The sequence below is a fragment of the Pelophylax lessonae genome (assembly GCF_965119305.1).
Source record: "Pelophylax lessonae genome assembly, chromosome: 3".
In the NCBI taxonomy this organism is placed as follows: Eukaryota; Metazoa; Chordata; class Amphibia; order Anura; family Ranidae; genus Pelophylax; species Pelophylax lessonae.
In genome coordinates, this window is record NC_138770.1 from 343,858,686 (window position 1) to 343,879,513 (window position 20,828).

General features: G+C 40.7%; 1 protein-coding gene and 1 pseudogene across 2 annotated transcripts in view; one reads left to right on the forward strand and one right to left on the reverse strand.

Moving 5' to 3' along the window:
* Positions 1 to 20,828, reverse strand: part of LOC309550524 (collagen alpha-1(IX) chain-like) — a gene marked incomplete at both ends in the record, with an annotated part of 81,121 nt that overhangs the window by 6,320 nt on the left and 53,973 nt on the right. The window lies entirely within an intron of this gene.
* Positions 17,990 to 18,571, forward strand: LOC309550155 (ATP synthase subunit delta, mitochondrial-like; annotated as a pseudogene). The gene has a single exon. The product of its transcript is annotated as an ATP synthase subunit delta, mitochondrial-like (transcript).

The following is a 20,828-nucleotide window of genomic DNA, read 5'->3' on the forward strand; positions in this document are numbered from 1 at the left end:
CCTGTCTGAAAAATAATAATAATAAATAGTAATAATAATTCCGATGATAGCACATTGTCTAGACTCCCAGCAAAGCAAAATAATTGTATTAAATATTTTATTTTCTATTTAAACAGAGGGTAACTACTACAAATAAATTGTATGGCAATAGGAGATTAATTATAATTTTGTATACAACCAACACCCTATTGTACCTCTCTTTGCCTTAAATCACTACACCCATAGTACATCAAGTATAAATTAAAAATTGCAGTAAGAGGGTATATATCAATTTTACTACACCTCAAATAAAATGTAAATTGATAATAAATGAATGCACTTTGGGCGTAGTGTGTACAGGATGCCAAAGGTAGGTCCTGGTCGGGTGCTATGTGGCATGAATATTTGGGTTCTGGTCCTTTTAAGGGGGAAAGGTTGGTGTACTCAGAGGTCTTACTCATATAGGGTGAGGGATTCCGGGATAGTTGTACAGAAGAGAGGACTGACTCGCAGTTCTCTCTGTATTAGTAGTGTCTTATTTGGCACCCGAAATTTTGAAGATCCTGAGTGACATTGGGATGGGAAAAGGGCCTCCACTCCTGACTACAAGGACTCTGGTCCCTAAAGAGTTAGGCAGCCTCCAGGAAGCAGCACACAAGGCCGGAAACTCCCAGTGTTGGTGGGTGAAGTAGGCGTTGAGAGGAGTCCTGACTCCATGCTGCATGTGTGCTACAAACCGTCTGAAGCTGGATGCTGCTAACCCTGGGGGAAAAAAATATTTTTTGACTTTTTCCTGTTTAACAGATTGAGTTGTGCTGAAGATAAGCAGACTTTTGGATTAAATTTCCTGAAGTTTTGTTTGGCTGCTAGAAGCTTCTCTTTGTTTGCTTAAGAAAAATAAAGACTTTTATGTTTAAGAAAACTGGCTGTTGCACGTTGTTCCAAGGTGCTAGATCCCCTGAACTTCACAAGTGATATAAAGTAAAAGAGGGATATATTCTTACATTGTTATATTATACATCTCATATTTCATACATTTATTTTTGAGTGAATAAAATGAATAAAAGTTAAGTTTATTAAATCATTTTTTTACTTTTGGGACTATTTACTATCATCATTCTTTTCTCTAGTTCACATATTTCCAGTGGGTAACAAAATCCTCAGCACCAGGCCCACGACCCTGTTAACCTTCATTTGGGATTGATTTACTAAAGGCAAATAGGCTGTTCACTTTGCCAATTGATTTTACCCAGAGCTTTATGAATGTGGTGACATTTCACTTCTCAAAGAATACCCAATAATGTGCAAGAAAAATAAATTTAAAAAATGCATTTTTGTTTTTACATAACTGAAAGATGGAATTCAGCAGAGTTTCACTTCATTCACTAAGCTGGGGGAAAATTCATTAGTAAAGTGCAACTTCCCTTGCCTTTAGTATATCAAACCATTTGAGTCATGAACAAGTATGCAGATCAGAAAGGTTTGAAGTCCTCATCTGCATGGGACAGGGGGACAGCCAAGAAGTTGGATTTTGCAGATTCAGAAGTCAGAAATGGCTATATCCATATTTTTCTCAGCACAAGTTTCATTGATTAAGCAAACAAGAATAAAGCCAAATCTTTAGAAATTTATCCAAAGGAAAAGACGGGCTGCACTCCAAAAAAAAAAGTCAAACACTGTTAACTATTCATCTGCACAACATGATCAGAGAGTCCTCATTAGGGACCCCCACTGACGCGTTTCACCAACAAGACTGGGATCAATTGCAGAGACAGCTGGTCTTTTCCTTTTAACTTGTGCAGTCTGTGGAGCATAGAATGAGCCTTTGCTGGCATTTAGCATCCAAATTTCCATGAGGGTGAACTGTCCTGGGACTTAAGAGCAGTATGCCCCATATGTTTGCCACCTGAAGTGACTTTTCAAGTCAAAAAAGGTCAATAAAAAAAGTATTACAATGACATTATGCAAAGTCACATGCATCGTGCTACAACCAGAGAGTCTCTGAACTGATATAAATCTGCAAAGTCGAAAATGATAAGCAGCCTTGAATGGAACAAATAAGAGCTTGAAAGCCCCAGAGCCTGATTTATTTGCATAAAAATTAGGAAACCAGGAACCACACTCAGTGTTAGGATGATGTTAATGCATTATATACTAGAGAACATAGTCATTGTTGCCCCATGGTGACTAATAAAAATTCTTATTTAACTTTTTCATAAAATGAAAAGTGAGACCTATTTGGTTACCAGACACAATACCCTTTTTTTTTTTGTGCTGACTTATTTTTTCCAGATTTGATGCATCTGCCCCATGAGGCTTATTTGTGTTCAATTAATATGCACTCACACCAAAATATGTACAAATTGCTTATTGTGATGCTGAGAAAGTGACATAATGTCAGTCCAAATGACAGGCTGGTAGCTTAGCTGGCACTAGTATGTGTATGTGTGCATGTGAGGTTGGTACCTTAGATTGTAAGCTCCTTGAGGGCAGGGGCTGATGTGAATGTACAATATGCAAAGTGCTATCTAAATTTCACTTCACTAGGCAGCAGAGAAGCGGATCCACTGGGCCGGCGGCCGCGATTGCCGTCGGGCACCTGCCATTGCTCCTAGCTGAGAGAGAAGGACTGTCAGCTGTTGTAAACACAGCTGACTGTTCTTCTCTCTGAAATGATCAGAGCACCTGTGAGCCTTCTATATAGGATCACAGGTCTCTATGATCATTTCACAAGTCCCTCCCCCCACAGTTAGAAAACACTCCCCTAGGCTCACACTTAACCCTTTGATCACCCCTAGGTTAACCCCTTCCCTGTCAGTGTCATTATTACAGTAACAGTGCATATATTTAGCAATGGTTACTGTAGTAATGTCACTGGTACCCCCAAAAGTGTCAAAAATGTCAGTTAGGGGTCCGATCTGTCCACCGCAATGTCGCAGTCCTGCTAAAAATTGCTGATTGCCACCATTACTAGTAATTAAAAATAACATAAATCTTTCCCCTAGTTTGTAGACACAATAACTTTTGCGCAAACCAATAAAAATACGCTTATTGCGATTTTTTTTTTTACCAAAAATATGTAGCAGAATATAAATTGGTCTAAAAGAATGAAAATTTTTGATTTTTAATTTTATTTTTTGGGGCGGGGGGGATGTTATATAGCAAATTGTGAAAAATATTGTTTTTTTTTCTTCAGAAATTTCACTCTTTTTTTGTTTATAGCGCAAAAAATAAACATCGCACAGGTGATCAAATATCCCCAAAAGAAAGTTCTATTTGGGGGGAAGTACATCAATTTTATTTGGGTACAGCATTGCACGACCACACAATTTCCCATTAAAGTAAAGCAGTGCCAAATCGCAAAAAATGGCCTGGTCATTAAGGAGGTAAAAACCTTGCGGTGCAGAAGTGGTTAATCCATAGCTAGGTCTCAACTTCATAAAACTAAAATGTCAGACAGGAATCTGTGTAGTGTACCTCTGATCTTAACCTATGCCTTTATTACAAACTTGTATACAAGACAGAATAGTTAAAAGTGTAAGTTTTGCAAAAAAGAAATATATATATTTAATTTTGAATAGAGTAGGGAAGGGTTGAAACCACTATAATTTTTCCATTTCTTTTTTTTTTATTTTCAATGGCCATCCAGTTGGGGAGATTTCTCTTTAATTTCTGTGCCAGAGATGTAACACAAGTATGAGAAAATCACTACAAGGTGAGAGGAACGAGTGTCCCCATTGGACCATAAAACGTCCCCTCTCTTTTTGATGACAACTGTACAAATTTGGATTTCATAAAAACTTTTAGTTTTAGTGGGTCACAAAGACAAAGAGAGGTTGACTCTTCCCAGCGGGGACACAGACATCAATAAAATCTGTAGTTCAAACCCACTCCAAAACCAAAAACAAGTTTGGCTATACATAAGGCTACACCTATTTACATTTGCGCCTAAAGGTTATATTTGCAGTCATTTCAGTCTATGGTGCTGATAATTTGGGAATAAAAACATAGTATTACAACATTGTGCTAGACTGTAACCCTGCACCCCATTGTAACAGTCACTAAACACAAGATATCTGCTATAAGGCCCCTTTCACACAGGAGAGTCCGTCGGCGGACTCCGTTTATCTCAGCGGGGGATCGGCGGATCGATCCCCCGCTGAGCAGGCGGATGGCAGCTCTGTCTCAGTGCTGTGTGCAGAGACAGAGCTGTCAGGTCCTCGCTCTTCTCTATGGGGGAATCAGATGAGAATGGACTGTCTGTCTGTTCTCATCTGATCCCATCTGATCCGACCCGCTGGACGGATGGAAAATAGGGTTTCCATCCGTCCAGATTTGATGGACCGGATCAGATCGGATGTCAGCGGACATGTCTACGCTGACATCCGATGTCCCATAGAGATGCATGGGGAGATGTATGTTCAAATCCGCCTGAAAAACGGACAGGCGGATCTGAACTGTCCGCTAGTGAGAAAGGGGTCTTACATTGATTAGCCTGAAAATTCTTCTTCTAGGCTGTGTTCACACTGGTGCCATGCAGAAACCCTGTGAATCCTGTGTGGATTCTTGCATTGCACCTGAATCACAGACGATTCACACTGACATCTGTGAACAGCTGCGGGTGTCAATGTAAAGTTAATGACACCCGCAGATCGGTTTGCAGATGGCAGTGTGAACTGTGAAATGGTACAAGAAACAGATCACATGGGTGTGAACAGCCATGCCATCTGATTCCAGTGTGGAGCAAAAAAAGGGTCCTGTAACATTTTGTTTCGAATGCGATGCAAATTCAGCCCTACAACCTGTATCGCTGAATTCGCATCACACAGACATGGCATGCTGCCACATCAGCTGATAGAATGAAAATAGCTGACTCTGAGTCGCCAAAATAGAAGTACGGCCAACAAGGAAAAATAACAAAAAAACTGGACAGATTTGCAGGTGAAAATAAAGGAAAAACACCTGTAAAAAAAAAAAAAATGAATGCAGACACTACATCTAAAAATTGTTAAGTTGCAATATAACGCAAATCTGTTTTTGGGTTTGTTACCAGTTTAATAACTCTGAGCTGTGTCACAATAGAATCAATTTAGCATTTAAACCATGCCTGATAATAAAATGTTACCCTTGAGAAGGATTACATAAATGGCAGTCATAGACAGGCAAACTTCGTTGAGCATATAGGGCTGTATTTACACTGCGTGCAAATGGAATGAGCTACAAAAATGTGAGTACACAAGGGTCTCTCTATGACCGACTACTATGATCCTGTGAAATGTTTCACTACTGTGAGATATGTAGCTTGGCCTCCATAATGTAACCTATGATGAGGAGCTAAAGTCTCTAGCAACTGCCTGCTGTACGTTAACTGCTATGGGAAATAATGAATTCCTTTCATACATAAATGATCATTGCTATGGAAACTGGAAGACAGAACACACTGCAGCTGGAAATGGCATGCACATTATTTCTGCAGAGAACAGAATGCTAGAGAAAAATACGTTTATGCGACCAGACAGACTCATTTTGCAAAATCATGGTCATTAAACTGAGCCTTTGCTGCCCTCTGTGTGCATTGATGGTTATTCGTACTTCCACATCGAAAATCAGCAAGGCAACATAATGAGCTGCTCTGCCACTGCTCAGCTTGCGATGGGTCCATGCTCCATTGGTTCTCACTTGGGCTAACCTAATTGACATTTACAAATTCAGCCTCTCATGGTAGTTTGAGGAGAGAAAAGTTATGCTTTCAAATATTATGTAGATTACTTTGTTGAAACAAAGATCAGTCGGAGAATCTTTCACATTTATTTATTATATTAAGCCTCAGAGCGCCAGACATAGCCCTAGGGAGAGAAAACTTAAGAATACTATGTGTAAAGACTCCAGCCAGGAGGATGGCTATTGCTAATAGTAAAAAATTAGAGTTCCAACACTCCCCTTGCTGATGTGCCTTAAAGGAGAACCCCAAATAGCAAAAACAAAAGACCTACACAGATTTAGGTCACAGCTCATTTTTGGTGTATTTTTACTTTTGATCTAGATTCTGAAAACCACAACATGAAAAGATGGAAACATTACTACTGCAATATCATGGGACGACTTCCATGCGCCAAACAGTGTACAAAGTCTTGTCAATCGACACACACAACATCTTCAAAACTCACTTGGAAATAACTTAGCAAAGGAATTGTGTTAGTCTATTTCATGTACAGGGCCTACCGAAATAAATTCAACAGTAAACAGTCGCATGGATGACAAATTAAAGTGTTTGTAAACCCTTATAAATACTCAGTATAGTGACTAGCCTTAGGTGATATACAGAGATGAAACAATCCCTTCTGTATAAGTTGTACCTGTCTATCTGCAGCCCTCTCTTCACCACATCTATTCAAAGTCCAGAATTTATAAGTGTTCCTCCTAGATAGGTTCTAGGTATTAGATAGGTTAGCTTTAGTTTGTTTTGATAGATACACTTAGTTGCCACACTGTAGGCAGTATGGATCATTTTTTGTTAGGCAAAAGCATAATCTTTCCCTAACGCCAGGAATGGCACTAGGCTATTAGCCCTCAAACACTCATTGGAAATGTGAATGATGCAGTTTAAAAAAAATCCATAAAATGAACAAGGACAAATAATACAGACCAAAATTGGGGGAGGTGGGGTGCTTTATGAGTGGGTAGCCCTTATAGCTAAACAAAAGGTACAAAGACTTAGGGGTGCTGCTGTCAAAACGGAGGTGAGACTCCATCTATAAAACAAAGAGAAGAGAAAGGAAGGAGACAGTGTGACTACTCTGGTGTAGTAAGTTCCAAGAAAGTTTAATTTTCAAAGAAAAGTTAAAAATTAATACTCACAAAAGTATAAAACCACACACACACACACACATATATATATGTGTATGTGTATATGTGTGCGTGTATATATATATATATATATATACATATATATATATATATTTAAGTCCACAAGAGGGCGTGAGCTTGTGGTGGAGGCACAGTCCTCAAAGGGTACAGCTGGATGGATGATGAGCTGCTACAGGCAAAAAGTCTGGATCTCTGTGCCGCCATCTGGTAATAGGGAAATGGCTCTGACAGCCCAGTAATGTGTAGTGCTGCGGCTTCCTCATTCCGGGTGTCAATGGCCGATGGTAATGTCCATCCTAAGTCCAGGATCACAGGATGCGTTTCGAGGGACCTACCTCTTGCTCTGTACAAGCATGAGCTGAGGAAGAGGAAGGTCCCTTGAAATGCATCCAGACTTCGTGCCTGTAGCAGCTCATCATCCATCTATCCAGCTGCTCCCTTTTAGGACTGTGCCTCCATCACAGGCATCACACTCTCCTGTGGACTCCCATATATGTGTTTTTTATACTTTTGTGAGTATTCATTTTTAAATTTCCTTGGAACTTACTATACAAAAGCATTATCTGGCTCACTGCCATCAATTCAGTTACAATCTGCTAGAGAGGTCTGATTTGTGTGCTCTGCTGCTGCCAGTCTACATAAGCTTCCGCTGTATTCAGGAGCCTGGAGAAGTTTCTGGATGATAGGTGTGAAGCTATATAGATGGTGGCATGAATATGGATACAGACCTGGCCTGTCCCAGAGAGGAAGGCTTTGAAGGCAAGCTAGGTGACTATATTCATTCTTAGAGCCCACAGAATTCTGGGTCTTGTCCCAGAGTGGAGCAGTCTAGTCTGGGGAGGGCACGCTGCTCTCCCCAGACACAAGCTGCTGAAGGAAGCCTCAGGCGGGAGACCTGAGGGGATCAATGCAGAGACCCAGGTGCTTTTAAAGAAACTAACTGAGAGGGGCTGTCTGCCATAGATTTGTCAGATATCACTGGAGGGCATTGCTTGGAAGATTAGAAGGCGGCATCCATCTGTCCTTGGGCCTTGTGAGTACAGACATAACTGGGTTCTGGAGACCTTGTGCTCTAGCTATCCCTCTGGTGCTTAGTATAGTCTGCTGTGAATCTATTTAAAGGGGACACCGACTGCTGGTCCCGAAAAGTTCTGTCTAGATTTTGTTCACTAAGGAAAAGGGACTTTCCTCCATTAAGTTCTACTACTACTTAACCAAGAAAGAAAGATTAAGCCCTCGATGTACATAGTTCTTCTTTTTTTTTTTTTTTAGTATCCTACCACTACGCTCTCAAAAAATGAAAACAACCAAAACAACATCCCCTAGACTGGTCATTGAAGAAACGAGTTGAAGTGTTGTGTGCACCTGGCTGTAGGTGGAAAATACTGTATGGAAAACACTGTATGCCTGGTCGCAGGGCTGAAGTTTGGGAATACCTGGGCAGAATTGTTTGTCTGAGAGTTCATAAAAAAGGGATGAAGAGCTGAGGTTACACTCTGAAGAGCTCAGTGAGGAGAGCTCTGAGAGCTAATTGGAGGGAAGGAACATATCCCCCTTCACACAGCTCACAGGAACAGAGCTGGGGCTGTAAATCAGCTGGAGGTGCTTCCCCAGTCACCATTTTTCTCTTGATGTCAGAAAAACTTGTCAGAAGTGATTTATACTGATAGCAGAGGAATGAAGCATCAGGCAGAAATGATACTTAGTGCTTTTAATTGAGTCAAGTACAGAGGGATAGGCTTTTTTTTTATATTTCATGTCCAAGGTTTACTTTACCACAATCTTTACTTGACAAGTGATGTAGGCAGTTTGTAACTGATGGTCACAACACGCACAATTATTATTTTGGAAAATCACTATAACTATGTCATTTTTATGTCCTTTTCTCTGTAGAAAAGAGAATGACACTTTTTTTCACTGAAGATGGTCTGAGTCATGGATAAAAACTTTGTGATTATCCGAACAAGAACATCACATGCAGACTTTTCACTTGGAGGAGACTAGTTCTTATATGAGGTACCTATACAGCTGGGGTTATACCAACAATGTAGCATAGTTGAGCCAGATCTATACATTTTTTAACACAAGTGTAAACCTATCAGCTACTCCCTTAGCTTATGTATATTTTCTGAGTTGAACACCAATTTTTATTTTTCTTAAGGCTTCTGAGAATATCTATGTCTAACAATGAAGCTACATAAACGATGAGGCTATATTTCAATTACAATTAATTTAACAGACATGCTGGTTTCTTCTGATCTAGTAGGTCCGGTCATGGACTTTTGGCATCTTGGATAAGCAAGTGAGGTTGGGCACAGTGCATTTTGGAAAATCTAGCACTAAAATTACAGTCCAGCTCTAGCCAAAACCATTTTTTAGTTCTGAAAACAGCAGAAAAGGGGGGAAAACTCTATAAAATAAAATTTTATATATGTTACATATGTTTATATGTTTGTAGCTGGGATCGGACTACTATTATAAACACACGGATTTATCATTGTTATTTGAACTGTTCCTGTGCCCCTTTAATGTTAATTTCAATGAAATCGTCCTCTGGCAGGAAGTGGAAGATTGGGATTGTCGGAGATGTCATTTCTGGCAGAGAGCTGATCATTGTTTGGAGACCGAGGAAACGATTTTCCCAGGAGGCTAAAGGTGGAGCAGAGCATCATGGGAGAATATATAAAACCACCTGCTCCCAGGACTCATTGAGTGTAGACCAGCTTGCTGAGTGTGTGACTGACGCAGCTGCGGCCTAGTGCACAAGGCCTGACTTGCTCATGGAACTCAGCCTCCGCAAAGTGGATGCTGGTCGCTGTACTGTGAATTCTTTCACAGTGTTGCTGAAGGAGACAGAGTGGAGGTCGTTGGACATCCTGTGGTGGCAGAGCGCAGCCTGTTCCCAGATGCCGGAGCGTGGGAGATCGCATCACCTATCCTGCAGGGCACTCACGAAGGAGCATCTCAGAGAGATAGTGGGTGTCTTCTCCTGGTTCAGACCGCAAGAATACCATCTCATCATTACACTGACTGCAGACATTACAGCAAACATCAATTCTCTTAGGATTACAACTTAACCTTTGATCCTCTTTGCTATACTAAACCACAGTGGAAACTGTTTAAAAGCTCCAACTGCCGGTGAAGAACATAGGCCTTGCTAAAGGAGGGACATTGATACACATACGTAGTCCTTAAAGGGGACATGTTCTAGTTTATGGTTATACTGCTGAGTAGTATACAGATAGCATAAATTAGCCTAGAGTTCTGCTTTAAGCTTAACATTTTCCACTAATCTGATATTGCTGTATCATTCTAGGAAGTAGCTATGCATGCTTAGCAGATAGAACATTGTTTCTATTTTACCTTAATGTTATAACTTACTGTTTTCTGTTGTTTCTGTGTCAGTCTTGCTGAACCCTGGTGGTTTAAGCAGGGATTCAGTTGACTGACTTTATTTCACTTCAAAACGTATTGGTACTGTGTCAGTGTAATTCTTAAATGTGTACGCACATGTCTGAACCTAGACTGTCAGGTGGGCTGGACAGTTTACAGGGTCACAGTAGTGCTAATGAACACCCATTACCCACCAACCCCCAAGGGGGCAGTGCTAGAGGTTTTTATACTGTCTGTGTCTCAGTTAGGATGATTTACCAACTTTATGGGGTTGATTTACTAAAACCGGAGAATTGAAAATCTGCTGCAGCTGTGCATTGTAGCCAACCAGTTTCTAACTTCAGCTAGTACAGTTAAGCTTTGAGAGAAAAAAAGCTGGAAGCTGGTTTCTATGCAGGGCTGCACCAGATTTTGTACTCTCCATTTTTAGTAAATCAACCCCTTTATGTCTCTGTGAAAGGATGTCATTAGTACAGGAAGTGATGGGATATACAGTGGAATGGGGTTAGAACAATGTTCTAGTATTTGTTGCCTCAGTGTCTTTCTGTCCTAGTGGCATGTTCACCCTCTCTTTTTTCCCCTGGTGTCTTTGGGGCAATAAGCTCGGTATAGCGAAGACACAAAATGCAAATAAAAAATATGACTCTCGCACAATCTGTTAAATATTTTGAAAACATTTGGGTAGAGTTGGGCTTTAAAAAAATCTAATGTGACTGGCCAAACTATTAGAGTAACATTGTACCAACATCTATTAACTGGAATATAATACAGTGGCATGTGTTAGGCATTCCAACATTCTCATCATACTGCCAAAAAATGCTTAGAGTAGCCAAGGGCCTAAAATGCTATTTGTCAGTGGAATGGTCACCCCAACTGGAAGTTATCTGGATAAATGTAAATTGGATTGGCATACAAAATATCTTTTTGGTGAGACAACAATCAGGTAGCCTGTTCTTTTAACCTGCCATATACATACAGACTATTTGCCAAGTGCACTGAAATGTCTGTGATACCCCTTCATCGGTTACTAGAGATACAAAATGATATCCTGGCTTAAGCAATGCTTTCTAATTGCTAAATAAATCATTATGTTTGGTAATCTCTGTGACTGACGCTGGGGACTTTTGTGGCAGGAGTGCTGTCATAGTTCACTTTGTAATCACTACACTACACAATTATTGCTATGGAAGCTCCTGTCAGCCTAATAATGAATTGTCAGCACAAACCTTGTTAAACCTAAAATAACTGATAGCACAGTACATTAAACCACCATTAGCTGCAAAGCATGTGTAAATATAAGGCTTGAAGTGTCAGATCATAGATAAATACCACAACTTACACATAAAGTATACTTGTGAATAATGAGTTCATTTTACAAAAAAAGTTAGTGGTGATTTAGATTTACTTGTGTCATTATTTTAATGTGGCTTTATTCACTGGCTGGAGTTCATGTACCTTATTCTGTAACATATATTTAAGTACATCAAATCCCCACCACTAACACTATCCCATGTAAGCTGTGCCATTTAAATGTCATTTCAAAAGTACTGTAAAATTGTTTTTAATCTGCAGCTTTTATTAGATATAGCAGTTAAAACAAAGTTCTTAGGACCAGTTCACACCACATGCAGTCCAGGGCATTTTTTTTTCTGCATTAAAAAACGCATGGATAGTAGGTTATATGGTTTTTAGTGGCATAGTTCACACCAGTATGGTCAGTCCCAGGGCATGCCAGTTCCAGAAAAAAAAAGAACACGCTGCATTTTTTTCGGCACTTGACTGTACTGGAAGGCAGTAAAATGCACAAAAAACGCACTGGAACACACATATCCATATTTGAAGTTAAGAAAAAAGAGGGGGAAAAATGCACTAGACTGCATTTAAAACGCACCAAAAATGCATCAAAAATGCATTGGAACATATCAAAAACGCGCATGCAGAAAAGCATCTGGAACGTATCCGGACTGCATTTCTATGGTGTGAACTGACCTTTAAAGAAAAGAAAAAGCACAGCCTCAAATGGCATGTTGGGAGTTGTAGTTTTGTGGAAGGGGTGGTGGTTCTGTGTAGGATCAGTGAGAGACTACAGTTCACAGGAGGCAATAAAAAAAAGAGGAGAAGCAAAGCAATGCTTGGTGGACTGCCTGGGAAAGTTCAGGGCAGTTGGCATTGGGACAAGGGAAGCAGGGACCTCATTGCAGCGCGTCTAGCTGTCTGTTAGTCATCTTTCGCCATCAGGAAGTGGAGCATCATCGCATCTGCTGCTCTGTCACTGACAACCAATAAGAGAGAAGGACAGGAGAGAGAAGGACAGTAAGATTGCACACCATCATCATTCACAGTGCTGTTTGAACCTTATCCATAGAAGAAAGTGGGCTCCCTGCATCTGCAAGTAACGCTGAAACTAACGCTGGGTTTCAGGACTGATGAGAGGGTGACCAACCTGCTATATACACTGTGTGACAGTCTCCCCAAGACTGATTAATCGCCACACTCTCCTTACATACACTCAGGCTCATCACAACTAGCTGCAATAGACCACCCTCCTGACTTTTACTCAAGACAATCCTACCTCTTTAAATTGACTCTACATTTGACTTACCATCACCTCATCTCTTTGCGCTGATTACTTTACAGCCACGTCAAGGATTATACCTAAACTTTACTGTATTCTAACTGGATGCAGGTAAATTATACACGTTTGTAAGTGCATCAACACAAAGGGCCCCAATGATAGCTGGCAGAAGAAACATCTTTTGGGCTGCCCGTTTATTCAATTCTATATCCTACCTGCTGTGCCCCATTTTCTCCCCTGGCTAGTCTGGCTGGGTATCTTTCAGGCAGTCTTGGATCTTGCACTTGCACAGCCACCACAGTGCATTTGTGGGCAGTACAGCTTAGGGGGTTTAGACCTACTGTACATTATGAGTGCTCATTGCTGCAGGTGGAGTATATATTTCATATATATATATATATATATATATATATATATATATGAAACTGAACAAAAATGAACACTTTTTAATCAGAGTGTAGCATCAGGTCAACTAAACTCCTGGGATATTGGCCTTCTCCAGGCCAGATCCCTAAAAAATAAATCCTCCAGTCAGCTCCAGCAAGGTTTAGCAGAATAGCAGATTCTTGTGTATCCATAATGAGGCTTTATTGACCTCTCAAGACATGGAAGGTCATGTCTATTTGGTAAGCGTGCAATTTTATTATTCGTGGTGGAGGTTTTACATGAGGATAGACTACATTTAATGGACACTGCCTATATGAAGACTTTATTCAAGTTTTTTTCAATAATTGTTTCATAATTATTTTTTTTCCCTCACGTTGACTTTAAATGTTAATTTTTTATAGTATGTTCTCACTGTGTAGGGTTTATTGATGCTGGCTACTGGGGGATCAGCTGTAACTGATGGGGATCAATTGTTGCTGAGGAGGTCTATTGTTGCCAGTAGGGGATCTTTTGTTGCTAGGGGGTCAATAGCTGGAAGGGATCTATTGTCAAAGGAGGGAACTATTGATGCTGGCTGCCGGCAGATCTACTGTATTGTTACATCAGGGGTTTAGTGTTGTTGGGGGGTATTTTTTTGTGGGGTGGGGGGCAATTGCTGCTGGGGGATCTATTGTCGGCAGAGGGATCTATTGTTGCTAGAGGTCTATTGTTATTAGGAGGATATTTTGTTGCTGGGGGTCTATTGTTGGTAGGGGGATCTATTGTTGCTGGATTGGGTATTTTGTTGCTGGGAGTCTATTGTTGTTGGAGGGGGGTCTATTGTTTCTGGAGGTTCTACTGTTGCCAAGGAGATCTATTGTTGCTGAATGGGTATGCAGTGTTGCTGGTTGTGGATCTATTGTTCCTGGGGGGTCTATTAATGCTGACTGCAGATGATTGTGCTTGAAGTTGGGTAGGGGACAGAGATTAGGGGTGAGTACCTGCGCCTCTTCTCTGAGAAAACTCTTGGGAACTCTAATACAGGAGGTGTGTTATAGGCCAGTTCACCAGGTGAAAACAGAGATAAAAGAGCAAAAGAAAGGGAAATGAATGCAGCCACCACATTTAAAGATTGGTAAGCTGCAATATATTACATTTTTGGTCTTGGGTTTAATACTGCTTTAAATCATTGACAGCTCTTGTTTGGGATAATGCACTATTAGCCACATTGTCCAAGGGCAGAAAAAAATGGCACAGATGTTGAGACGCTTACAATGAGTTCTCCAATTACTCCAGATGTCCTTAACAGGAAAGATTTGCAGAGAGTGAGCACAAATAATTCCAGAAGTTAACCAAATACTTACTCAATAGGGGCAATGATTTGTTTAAAATTCGAAGCATACCTAAGCCAATTATATTTCTGCTATGTCATGCTGTTGAGAATAATTGTGCATAACATTCTTATGTTTGCAGAATATGTCACCTAGAAAATTTAATTTGCACATGCATACATCAATTAACCCCATGTTGAGTCTCTGCTACATACAAAGTACCCATGGCCCTGTTTTAAATGTGTCTCACCGTTAATAATCTGGAATTAATAATAACCTGTCAGTGTCAGCAAAAACTTGGAGCATGGCACTTTTGTCAAACAGAACAACTGTTCAGAGGTTTGCCCTAATTTAATGAACACCATTAGTATGTATCATTTATATAGTATTATTCAATAAGACAGATCAGTGTACCAAGTGTAGTAACCTACATAATCTAATAATAATTGCTCCTTTAGATATGTACTTAGTATTTTGAGATCAGAATAGTTAATATGGGTTGCTGCACATTCAACCTAGTCAGTGATTTTTTTTTTCTTTAGCTTTGAAATAAACTCAGTAATTCCACTAGGTGCCGTAATTTGCATTATCATTTATTGTTTGAAATAGTAAAAAAAAAAAAAAAAATCATCATCATCATCATTCATTAAAAATCTTGGATTAACATCATACAAATAATAGAACTGACAGTTACAATCCCTTCTATTATATTATATAGGGATGCAAACACTAGATATTACAGATTCCCAACTTGGTTGTAGCTGGATCATATTATGATCTACATGTATATTGGCACTTGTAAATTGTTACATATAACCCTGTCAGTCCAGCTGTGGGTGAAATACCAACAGGTCACGTTCATTTCCTAAAAATATATTAAGCAATGGAAGTCTTTGGCTAATTCTTCTCCAAACCCACCCCCTCCCCCCTGCATTTTGGACATGTGTATGCTGAGGCAGTTTGTACTTTTTTTTTTTTTTTTTTGGTATGGTGAGATACTTTAATAGGAAGATTAGTGGTTGGGCATCTTTAAATGTCTATGGCCAGCCTTATCTATCCATCCTCCAGGTTCACTCTTATACCCTAACTGGGTAACCTCTAGTTTGCTAAAGCATTGTAAATCCTAAACAAATACCATGTTTTTTTAATTGTTTTAGAAAATACAGTTTTCACCTCTTCATCCTTTTTTTTTTTTGTAACTCAGTGCTGATGGTCCCCTCCAGAATCTTTGCAGACACTTTAGGGTATATTCTCTAAAGCTGGAGAGTGCACAATCAGGCTCACTTCTACATTGTAGCCAATCAGCTTCTAACCTCAGCTTGTTCAATAAGGCTGCATTCACATGTCAGCGTTTGGATCGCGGGCAGAACCGCCGCGGTTCCGCCCGCGATCCGGAGATTATTGCAAATCGCGGGACGCCTGTGCGTTGCCCGTTGATTTGCAATAGCCCCCCAAACGCTGAGCGATGTTGCCGCGATTTCCGCCTGCCGAATCGCGGTAACATCGCGCAAAAAAAACCGCGGGACGCAATACGCTCCAAAGAAGCTCTTGTACTTTTTTGGGCGTAATGCGTCCCGCGATTTTCTTTTGCACGATGTTACCGCGATTCGGCAGACGGAAATCGCGGCATCATCGCTCAGCGTTTGGGGGGCTATTGCAAATCAACGGGCAACGCACAGGCGTCCCGCGATTTGCAATAATCTCCGGATCGCGGGCGGAACCGCGGCGGTTCTGCCCACGATCCAAACACTGACATGTGAATGCAGCCTTAAGCTTTGGCAATATAACCTAGAAGCTGATTGATTTCTGGTTACATGCCTCCGTCATCTCCTCTCTCCCCCTCTCCCCCTATGCAGAGCTGCACCAGTTTTTGCACTGTCCAGTTTTAGTAAATCAACCCATGTGTCACACAGGCTTCCAGTGGGGAATATAAGTGGCCATACTGTTTCTCTATTGTCGCTTTAAGAAACCCCACACGTAAAGTGGTTTTAAAGTCACTACTGAAAAATCCTGTAATCCCCTCTCATACTGGAAGATATAATGTGCAGTATCTGTAGAGACATGTAGTCACTGCTAGAGAGCCTTTGCATGTAAAGGGTTTATTTACTAAAGCTGGAGAGTGCAAAATCAAGCTCACTTCTGCATGGTAGCCAATCAGCTTCAAACCTCAGCTTGATCAATTAAGCTTTGGCAATATTATCTGGAATCTGATTAATCTCTGGTTACGTGCCTCCATCATCTCCTCTCTCCCCCTCCCTCCACCTCGGGAGTCTGTGCATTATCTATCACCTCCCTGAACCCCCCTCCCCCACTACTATAGCTGTAAAATTACAACTGAGAAATCCTGTAATACCCTCTCTTACAGGAAAATGTATGTGCAGTATCTGTGTTTTTTAATAATGACCTTTCTTACAGTTCCGCTGGGTGCTCACGTGACCTCCCGCTGCTCTTCTCCTTTCCACCTGGCTGACGTAAGCAGGGAATCTCTGCCCCTCCCGCTGTAGTGCTCAGATTGGGAAAGGAGAGCAATAGCAGGTTACGTGAGCGCTGTAAATAAGGTATTTTGTGGAATCATTTTTCAAAAACACAGATACATCACATTATATCTTCCTGTAAGAGAAGGGATTACATGATTTCTCAGTAATGACTTTATGACCACTTTAACCTTCCTAGCGGTATTCCCGAGTGTGACTCGGGGTAAGATTTTAGAGCCAAAAGCGGTAACCCCGAGCCACATTCGGGGTAGCGCTAGGAAAATCGCTGGATCCTGGTAGAGGTTTTACTTACCTTTCTCCGGGATCCAGCGAAGAATGCGGGCGGTATGCGGCGGCGGAGCTTCCTCCTGATCGTCTGCGAGCCCCGGCTTCCGTCTCCGGCGACGTGACGTCCGCCGGGGGTGGAACCGGCGGCAAATTCGAATGTAAAACACACCAAACACACTGATACCATTCAAAATAAAAAAAAAATCACATTACATTGCCCCCCAGTGCCCTTTCCTGCAGTTTTACTGTACTTTTTATGTAAATATATGTATATATATATATATATATATATATATATATATATACACACACACATATATATATATATATATATATATATATATATATATATATATATATATACATATACATATATATATACACACATAATTCTTGTGAATGAGCAGCCCAAACCAACTGTATACATTATATATATTATATATATATATATATATATAATAAATGTATACAGTTGGTTTGGGCTGCTCATTCACAAGAATTACATGCAAAGTAATGGTACCGCTTTCAGCACCTAAAATCCAAAAGAATCATACCGCCAGGGAGGTTAAGTGTGGGCTTCCTGATAGTGACAATGGAGAAACAGTATGCCCACTTATATTACCCACCAGAGGCCTTTGTGGCACCAGGGTTGATTTTCTAAAACTAGAGAGTGCAAAATCTGGTGCAGCTTTGCATTGAAAACAATCAGGGTCTTGGTATCTGGTGCCCTTGGCTTCGGTCAGAGTAGTTCCCCGGTATTTCACCATGCTGTCCGCTCGGGCTCTCCAGTTTGTTCATTCTGCTGTACCCCGTCAGGTACGAAGCTTTGCTGAAGCAGCACCTAGTGGGACGTTGGCCATTAGCTTCAAATTTGCCTCCCCTAGCCAGGTCTATTACAATGGATCTAACGTGAAATAAGTGGAAGTTCCTAAAACTACAGGAATGTTTGGTATCCTAGCAAGTCATGTCCCAACATTGCAAGTTCTCAGACCTGGACTGGTCACAGTGTTTGGTGAGGATGGATCTGCAACCAAGTATTTTGTGAGCAGCGGGTCTGTGACAGTAAATGCAGATTCCTCTGTACAGTTGCTGGTTGAGGAAGCATGGATGGGAGCACTGCAAAATCAAACCTGGAAAAGGCACAGGCGCCTTTGCTGAATGCAGGAGATGAAGTAGCCAAAGCAGAAACTCTGGTTAATGTGGAGACATGTGAAGCCATTGTTAAAGCCCTGTATATATCATACAGCACTACTTCCATTTGCTGTCCGCCTAACAATAAAAAAAGCAAACAAAAATAAAAATATTCAGCTTCCAAGTTTTTTTGTCAAAGCCTAATTGAACAAGATTTTGCACTCTCTGATGTTAGTAAATTAATCCCATTGTGACAAAACAGGACAGCAATAGGGAGCCAGGAACCAATCTTTGTTTGTCACCCTGTATAACACATAGCTCCCAACTGTCCCTGATTTCGATGGACTGTGTCTGATTGGAACAAAGTCCCTCTGTCCCTCTTTCCTCCTCAATTGTCCCTCATTTTGGCCTAATCTAGATAGTTGTATATAAAAAGCACGTTTTATCTTAAAAGGGTTTCCCAGTGCTAATTTTTCATCCAATTTGCTGCATTTGTAACTTTCAAAAGCCAGTATAAAGAAATAGTAGTGGTAAAAAAAAAAGCACTTGTGGGTTTAACTAAACTTTTTTTTTAAATTCTCCTTTAAGGGGGCATGGCAGGGGATATGCCCTATGGCTACATACTTTTGCTAATAGGTGTCCATCATTCCCATGTCAAAAAGTTTGGAGGATTTGATAACAGGCAGTGACTGAGCAAGGACCTTCATGGCAGATGACTGCAAAGAGAGCTGCAGATTTAAAAATACTGAAAATGTTTTTTAAATTCTATTAAAAGTTACATTTTTTATGAGATTTAAGATTAACAAACATTACAGAGATGGGTAAACTGTATACTGGTAAGAGCATGTTTTATTGGTCTGCAGACATTGTCCCAACATGCACTACAGACATCTAAGTGCAAATTAATTCATGGCATCACTTTCATTTCTTCCCACAACACCACTTCATTTACAGCATTTTTCAATACTAGTAAAAGGGATTAGCTTCCTGTTTCTCATAAAATGTGTGCACAATATGAAATATGCATGACAATTCAATTCAGCTTTTACACAGGTGACAATACCGCTTATAGAGTTTTACTACTGCATGACAGGTTCAATTTTACAACTAAGAATATTTTTACATACCACTAAATTCTAATTACATATCTATGTCCCTTCACAAAGAAATAATGCAACACATCAACAAGGTGGCAAAGTTAAAGTGGTTGTAAACGCACAAGGTTTTGTAACTGCTTGCATTCTAGAGCCTTGTCTCTCTGGGAACTTGCACTCCTTATTGGCTATTGGCAGAGGGAGTCAATCAATCACAACCAGTGAGCCATTTAGGAGACTGAGGGGGTGGGGCCAAACAGCGGCTCTGTGTGTGAATGAACACACAGAGCAGCGGCTCACCTCCGGTGCCCCCCTTGCAAGCTGCTTGCTGCGGGGGCACTCAGCAGGAGGGATGGGCAAGGAGCGCTGGCAGGGGACCAGAGAAGAGGGCCACTCTGTGCAGAGCAGTTAATTTGACATGTTTATTATTTTAATGGAAGAAAATCAATCTTTACAATCACTTTCAGCCAGGGCAGGACTGATTAGATACTTGCAAGTACTATGATCACCCACAAAAATAATTCCTCTCTCCTGGAAAGGGATTGGGTTTGCCGTTGTCATGAGTTTGAGCAAATCCTGAAGGTGCAGTATTATATAAATCACAATGCACTGAATGCACTGCATGACCTTTAGGCTTGTGTGTTGTGTGCAACATCAAAGTCACATGGCAAGTTGCGCCCCATGTTTTCCAATAGATACCATTCATATCTATTTAACTTAAAGTCGCAGCAACTTCAAAGTAGTTAATGCACTACTTTGGTCCAACACTCATGCATTTCAGGGCCCATAAACGGCAATCTTAACCCTCAAAAGTCGCATGAAAGTAGTACCTGAGGTTTTACTTGGCAAGTTCTTTATTTTAGGTGAAACTACTTTTTCTGCAAGGCTGTTCCTACCAAAGTGGGCAAGTGCAAGAACAGTGTGCACATAGAACAAACTCAAACAACTCAAATTATATCATATGCTTTCCCTGCACCTCCTACCAATTACAAAAAAGAAGAGGGAGGCAGCATATGGATTGATTGCCCAAAGAGCTAACTGTTCCTAATCCTAACTGTTCCTAATATCTGTGCCATTTGTCAGCTTTCCTCATCCTTTCCCAATACACAGCAACTATGGCTGCTCCAGGCTTATGTTTTTTAGAGAGGAGAACATAACAGAGCCTCCACCTAAACCTTCTAAACAAGCTCCCCTAAAAGCGAAGATCCTTGCAATATATTGTGGTAACGAAGCAACGGGCCTGGGGAAATCCCTCCTTAGTTTGCCGAGACCACATACTGTCAACACGCAGGATCCGCCTTGATCTCACGTAAACCCCAACCTCATCTCT